This window comes from Temnothorax longispinosus, chromosome 4 (genome assembly GCF_030848805.1).
Source record: "Temnothorax longispinosus isolate EJ_2023e chromosome 4, Tlon_JGU_v1, whole genome shotgun sequence".
In the NCBI taxonomy this organism is placed as follows: Eukaryota; Metazoa; Arthropoda; class Insecta; order Hymenoptera; family Formicidae; genus Temnothorax; species Temnothorax longispinosus.
This window is the reverse complement of record NC_092361.1, coordinates 18,426,389-18,433,273: the sequence shown is the minus strand read 5'-3', so window position 1 is coordinate 18,433,273 and position 6,885 is coordinate 18,426,389. Positions and strand designations below refer to the sequence as shown.

At 40.3% G+C, this 6,885-nt stretch overlaps 1 long non-coding RNA gene across 1 annotated transcript; it reads right to left on the bottom strand.

Annotated features, from left to right (window-relative positions):
• Positions 1-320: 320 nt before the first annotated feature.
• Positions 321-5,902, bottom strand: LOC139812196 (uncharacterized). The gene is made up of 2 exons (XR_011731830.1): positions 4,977-5,902; positions 321-4,893 (listed from the first exon to the last, which is right to left on the bottom strand). It is a non-coding gene; the product is annotated as an uncharacterized lncRNA (long non-coding RNA).
• Between the last annotated feature and the right edge of the window lie 983 nt (positions 5,903-6,885).

Genomic DNA, 6,885 nt, shown 5'->3' with positions numbered 1-6,885 from the left:
CTTTTAAATACAAAACGATCCCTTTTTGAGAGTCGTACTCTGTTACGCAACTTCTAGCGTGGGATGTAATCTTATCGCAATGCGGGGTGTTTGATAACGGACGGCTATGCTAAAAGAGATTCCTCATCAAAAGACTGGAAAAACGTTTCCTCCATCAAAATCTCGTTTAAAAAATTTTATTTTCATGAAATTATAACTTTTTCTTGAAATTATAACATTAAGCATGTAGCAAATTCAGTACTTAATTGTCAGGTGAAGATAAAATTATGATGAAACTCGAATGAAAAGAAGAAAATTAATTTATTTAATGTTTTGTACAATTTTAATTCGTCTGCTTTTCTTGACATTTTCTAAATTAAAAAATTCCTGGAGGGGATGCAATAATGGTTAAATAAAAATTACTTGGAAAGATACATTTATTTACTCCTACATATAAATGAGATTATTTTCAATTTACAATATATATTTAATAAAATATTCTACAAGATGTATTTCCCTTCTATATGATAAATGCGTACATATTCGCGTATTCGTACCGAATCTCGGCGTGATCACATTTAGCTCCCCATGTAAATCGCCCGACGATATAGAAAATCAGAGATACCGCTGTTCATTTATGCAAACCGCTCATTACTCGATTAGTGAAATTATCATAGCCGATACGACGGATAATGATAGAATAGGGAAAAACAGAATAACACGAGTGTACGGACAGCAATTTACGTGCACTTATTTAATATACAATAGCGAATGACAATTCCCGCGAAATCACCTCGCTCTTTATCGAATTTGATCCTTCAGGATGGAAAAGTTGGAAATTGTGTCGCGTTGCATAAAATAATGGTTTAATCGTTTGAATAATTCCGAGAGAGAGAGAAATCGTGAACTAGATTTTCCCTCATTCTCAGCGATCGTCAAACTAATCGAAGAGAAAATTGGAGATCGAAATTAATGAAATGTTAACGTAACATTAACGTAACTTCGTTCTACATATTCATATTAGAAAACTTGCGAATACGGTTTGTGTACGAGGATCTCGGGTTATAGCAATCCGAATATTTCCATTCCATATATATTTTACGTCGCGTTCGAGGGAGAGTCTAACGTATATAGTTATGAACTCAGCCGATCGCGGATTCAGACCGATCGGAATCATAAACGTTCGAACTGGTCGCGCGGCGTCCGTGAACGAAAATTCGGGGGTCAACGCAAACGAGATTGCTTCCGGTCGACGTCTACTTAGCGTATAGGACTTGCGATTTTAATGTACTTGCAGGTAATACGACGTTACCGTCGCAATGACCCAATTACCGCACTCGTAACGGCGTAACAGCGGAAGACGTGAACCACATGAAAGCCAAGCGGCAACTCCGGAAACTTTGTCGTCCCCCTCCCCCTCGTAGTCCTTCGACGCGTTAAGGGGGACGTGTCTACCTACGGTACAGGTAATTAGCTTGAGCCCTCCTAATGCACCAATATCTGAAATATATATATCGATGAAATAATCGAATTGAAGCGGATGTGTATACAGACAGGGTACGTGCGCACACAACTTAATTGTTGTATATCGTGCGCCGAGACGGGCGTAACGAGCCGCGACATCCGACGGTACGTACTTATTCGGGGAAGCGACGTGTTCTTCGGCAGTTATTAGTCACGCCGTGTCAATGGCGCAATTTCTATCGTTATCAAAGCACTTATGTACCACCAAGGTAAATGCATCCATTACGTCGGAGCCGTCTTTGGGCGTGCAGGAGAGCAGCGTCTCCGTTACGCTCGCGTGCAACGAGGAGCGCGATTTTCGTAAGCACTGCGACTCTCTTACAATTTTCGACAAGAGTTTGTACATCTATACGTAATACGTAAACAACCTGACGAAAAAGTGTAGATCTCTTTGAAAGGATCGCGCTTCCACGTTGTGGAATATACGAGCGACGCGGTATCTTGGCAGGATCGCGTCGGCAATCAAAACGCGTCTCGTTTCGATCAGAATAATTTTCAACGTCACCGTATTAATTAGGCAGCAAGTATGCCCGGGGATCCCCGGGCCCGCGTTCACAAAAGTGGAATTGCAATTGAATTAGTAATATCGATATCACGTTGAATAATGCATAAGGTGATATTCCCCGCTATAACAGTGGCGCGCGCGCGTTGTACATCGCTATATATACGGCTTTAGCGGAGTGCCGGCCGACGTCGGTTTTAAATAAAACACGTCCCTTTTTATGTTCCCTGTTCCCCTCCGCATGCTCCATGTCCCGCGCGTCCATCGCCGTCGTCGTTGCGTGCACCCTCCGACTATCTCTCTCTCTCTCTCTCTTTCTCTTTCTCACTCTATGGCTTCTATAATCAAATTCGAGTCGACGTATCGCCGCGAATACGGGGACGAACGCGTTGGCGCGAGCCTCCACGCATCGTCCTGGATTACTTTCGGGGATTTATGTCCTTCGTCTAATGTGGGCGGTCGGTAGTGACGATAAATGTGCTCTAGAGCGTCCGTATACGCAACCCACTGCACCACCGCAGAACGTAGCCAGACTTTGTAAACAGGCTTACGCATCCGAGCTTTTTATTGCGTTCATTCGTTCGTTCGTTTCGTACACCCCTTGAACGCAGCTAACCGCTAAGCTTGATAAACGACACCCCGAGACTACCGCGTTATTGGATTTCGCGTGCCGCGAGAAAGTAGTTTTCTTAATATTAACATAGTTTCTGCGCGGGATCCCAACTATCGGTGTTGCTATTATCGCGTTTCACAATTAAAACAAATCACTGCGATAGTAAAAAAGATCGCATCATGTTACGATATATTGCTTAATGCTATGCTGTCTTAGCATATTAACACTTGTTATTTCTTGTGATTCTTATATGCAATATTTTTTTTAATATTTAAATACTTAATTCTTTTTTTATATATTTAAGGTAGCTTCTTTTTCACTTATACTACGGAAAAAACAGGAGGTATTATATGAGAACGTTAATCCGGTTAATCGCATTATTATTATATTATGATAGCATATTGCCTTACTAAAGGACTTAATTAATTTAATAGTGTAAGAAAAGAAATTTCTTCTAAGAAAAGAATTTCTTATTAGAACCATGTATTTTGATAAAATTAAAACATACCTTTTGATAGAATTAGCGTTCGCAGATAAAAATTTCTTGTTAGAACTATATCTTTTGACAGAATTAGCATTCGCAGAAATTTCTCTGGCTAATCTTTTTATACTAATACAAATGTTCTTTTCTTTTAATTTACTTTTAATTCCGTGGATTTCTAAAATACATTTTAATAACTTAACTAGACTATTATTATGATGTTTTATGCTTGTTCATTAAATATATAATATGATGTAATATTTGTGCAAAGTGGAAAGTGGAAGAAAGAAAAAAGAGAGCATTGAAAAGAGGCATGGAATTAAATAAGATTAGAGACGTAAATGAGATTCTATACAATATGCGTATTTCTAAAATTACCGAGTAAATATACACGCTTGTTAACGCAAATAACGGGTAATCATGTTATTAACAGAATTATTCAATTATACTGTCACACTGTGATTTTCACATAATCGTGGAGATCCGGTTATATCATCAATGTAATTGTTGCATATTAAAGCTCTCTATAAGAATACCGTTGGACATCTCGTTTATTTGGAATAATTATCTATTTTGGGAATAATAATATTTTATTCGAATGCCACTTAAGCTTGAGTTATTTCAAAGAAAATTGAATATATATTTTTATATTTAGCAAAATTATAAGCAGGTATTTTACAAATAATTTGTACAAGTTGTAACATCGAGGTCTAGTTTTAGTTAAACTATTCTAATAAATGTTAAATTTTTAACTTTTAAATCACACATATTCGTATGTATATCTAATTGAAAATCTCATCGATGTGATTTGATAAAAAATATAAATTGCATTTCACAGAGTACAAAGACTCAAGATTGATCTTAATATTTAATCAGAACTTACGTTTAATTATAGTAAAAGAGAGTTAAATGTGATATCTCATATTAAAATGATTACTTTTTGAATCATAACCACCGTAAAATTTCTATCGTGGCGCAAATTTAATTACTAATTGGATCGAGCTGGATTCGAGAGGGACGGCAAAGCATATCAATGTCTACGTCACGAAATCACGAAATTCATTTTCGTCACGATTGCGATACTTTGCCGCTTATTATAAACTTATTATAAAGTAATGCTAAGCCGCTGGAAGTAATGCGTATCGCGTAATGAAAAATTACAATGCTTTTTTCCCCGCCACGGCAACAGAGTTGCGTAATTAAGCGTCCCCTCCGCCGTGCCCGTTGCCTTATCCAATTTATCGATCCGCTGATGCGGTAAAGCACCGTTCCGATGTCTGCGCTAATTGCAGCGGAACAAGCTACTAAATTATTTAGCTTACACGTGCTGCAACGGAGAGACGCTGGCAGCGAGTGCGTCTAATAGCGTCCGAGAGAGAGCGCACCGGCGCGGCCGCGCGGCCTGAAGCGAAAATAGATACTGATTGCACGCGAAAAGTCAAATGTAATCGCACGACCTTGCACGACTGTTGCGACTACGCGCGATCAACCGTGCGATTTACGGGATCTGCTTGCATAGCAAAAAACACGGAAAAAACAATCCAAGAAAGTCAGACGCTTGCGTAATATGATGGATATTTTTCTTCAACACTTTTTCATACCCATTCGTATGTATATTTGCACAAGCGAGTTATAAAAAAATTTGCGCATTTTTCTTATTCGCTGAGATAATATTCACGTTAACGTACAATATACATTTATCATAAATGGTAGAACTTATGTCTTTCACTTTATTACTTATTGCTAACTATGTTAAGATTATTAAATCATGTTGGAAAATCGACAGGAACGTTTCTACAAAAAGTTGAGAACAAAACTTTTATAATACAGTATGAATGATATAGATAATGCATTAAATAAAATAATCACTACTTTACAGTTTCTTTTTTCTTTTTTCTCTCTTCATTTATATCTCGAGCCACAAACATTCAGCCAGAACTAGCCAGAAAGGCAGGTAATCGATTAATGGAAGAGAGACTGGGTTTTCAAACGCAAGAAGATGATTCATTTATGTTTATGAATTATTAAGCATGTTCGCACGTTATATTTATATTCATAAGTTAGTTATCGAGCTCATTTTACGCAGTTGCGCCGAACACGCAGCAACACGCTGCTACGTCAAGACCAACTGCGCTCTTATTTATGCTTATAATTTTCCTCGTTGCTTTGGAATTTACCTATAGATTTTTCTAAAGATAACGTTTATGTCGAGCGAGGTTTATATAAATCGACAGATACGTTTCTCGGTATTGCAATGTCCATTAGCGACACAGAGATTCAACGTTTGTTTCTCTCGCCCATTTATGAGCGTAATTGAACCCGTAACTCGCTGCTCGTTGACAAACTTGACTCGAAGGGACCACTTCAGTGCCTCGAGCAACAACGACAGGTATTCGAGGAGGCGCGGAAAACGCGGTGGAAACGTTCGCGTTTTCCACGGTACTCGCTTGAGACTCGAAATTAGCTTCTTTCAGCTTGGCTTCCCTCCCAGACAAATGGCGGCAGCGAGGAGGTCGGACAGGCGTCTTCGGTCTCTCTTTCCGAGAGAGAGAAAGAGAGAGAGAGAGAGAGAGAGAGAAAGACACAACGGGGGCTTGTCTAATGGAAACCGAGGACGCCTTAAATCCCCGCTTTGACTAATTTATTTGTTGGCCCGTTCGGCGAATCGGTGGCGGGCGCGGTCAAGACGCCGCCGTCGCCGCCACGCCGTCGCACGCTCGGAAAATCGTAATTTCAGAGACGAGCCACGCGGAGTCACCCCCGTCGGGACCGTTTACCCCCGGAGGTCACGGGAAAAATCGATGATCCATTACCGCGGTTACGATTGCTCCCCCGCGAGTCGGTACGCCAATCATTTTGCCCGGCACCGTCATATCCATTCCACGTCCATCCTGACAGTAGCTGATTTACTCGGGCGTACCCCAGAGAGTAACGTCGAGAGTAAAGCGCCGTGCTCCCTTAGTGCGCGGCGTTCGACCGGAATTCTTCCTCTCTGTGCGCGGATTGCAACTGCGTGATATAATCACGCAACCGGCCGTCGGTCGGGATCCGCCGGGAGATCATGTCGCGGCAACGTGATCGAACGCCGACGATAAACCACCGTTACTCTGGCATAATTATCGTCACATGCAAATTTCTCGATCGTTACGTCAGTATGGAGACTTACAACGCTTCTTGTGACTTGCCGCAACGTTGAGACATTTCTCTTTTTATTATTCAAAGTGACGCTTTCGATTTCTTTGAAATTTTCAGTCTGGAAAAGTCTCAAAGTCTCACTAGAATATTATTCTCTCTTTCTTCTTCCCTTCCTTTCTTTTTTTCTTCGATATACAACCTCTTCTGCATCAAATTTTTTGTTCGAAAAGTCAATCAACTTCTCGAACGTCACGTCTTTTTTCGGATATTTTTATTTACGAGACTTTTAGCCTCGCGAGAGATTCAGTCGAGCGCGTCAACGGTATTATGTAAGAGCAAATGCAAGGAGTTAGCTATTGATATATTAGCCTTTTAATAGATTTCAGCTTCGGTTACGTGATATAGAAAAGAGATTGATCGTTGCTGCTTGCATCATTTCATTCAGGGAACGATAATCAATATGCATACAGCGACAGGATTACCGTCGATTTTGAATAAAAATGCATCGATAGCTTTGTATGGTACGTGTGCAGTGACAGGTTCGATTTCAACCCGACAGTTCTAATCCACTCCGCAAGCCCCGGCGATTCGGTCGATATGTAGGTAGATGCATTCGCCCGATCGGAATTCTTTTACGGCCCAGTTTGCATT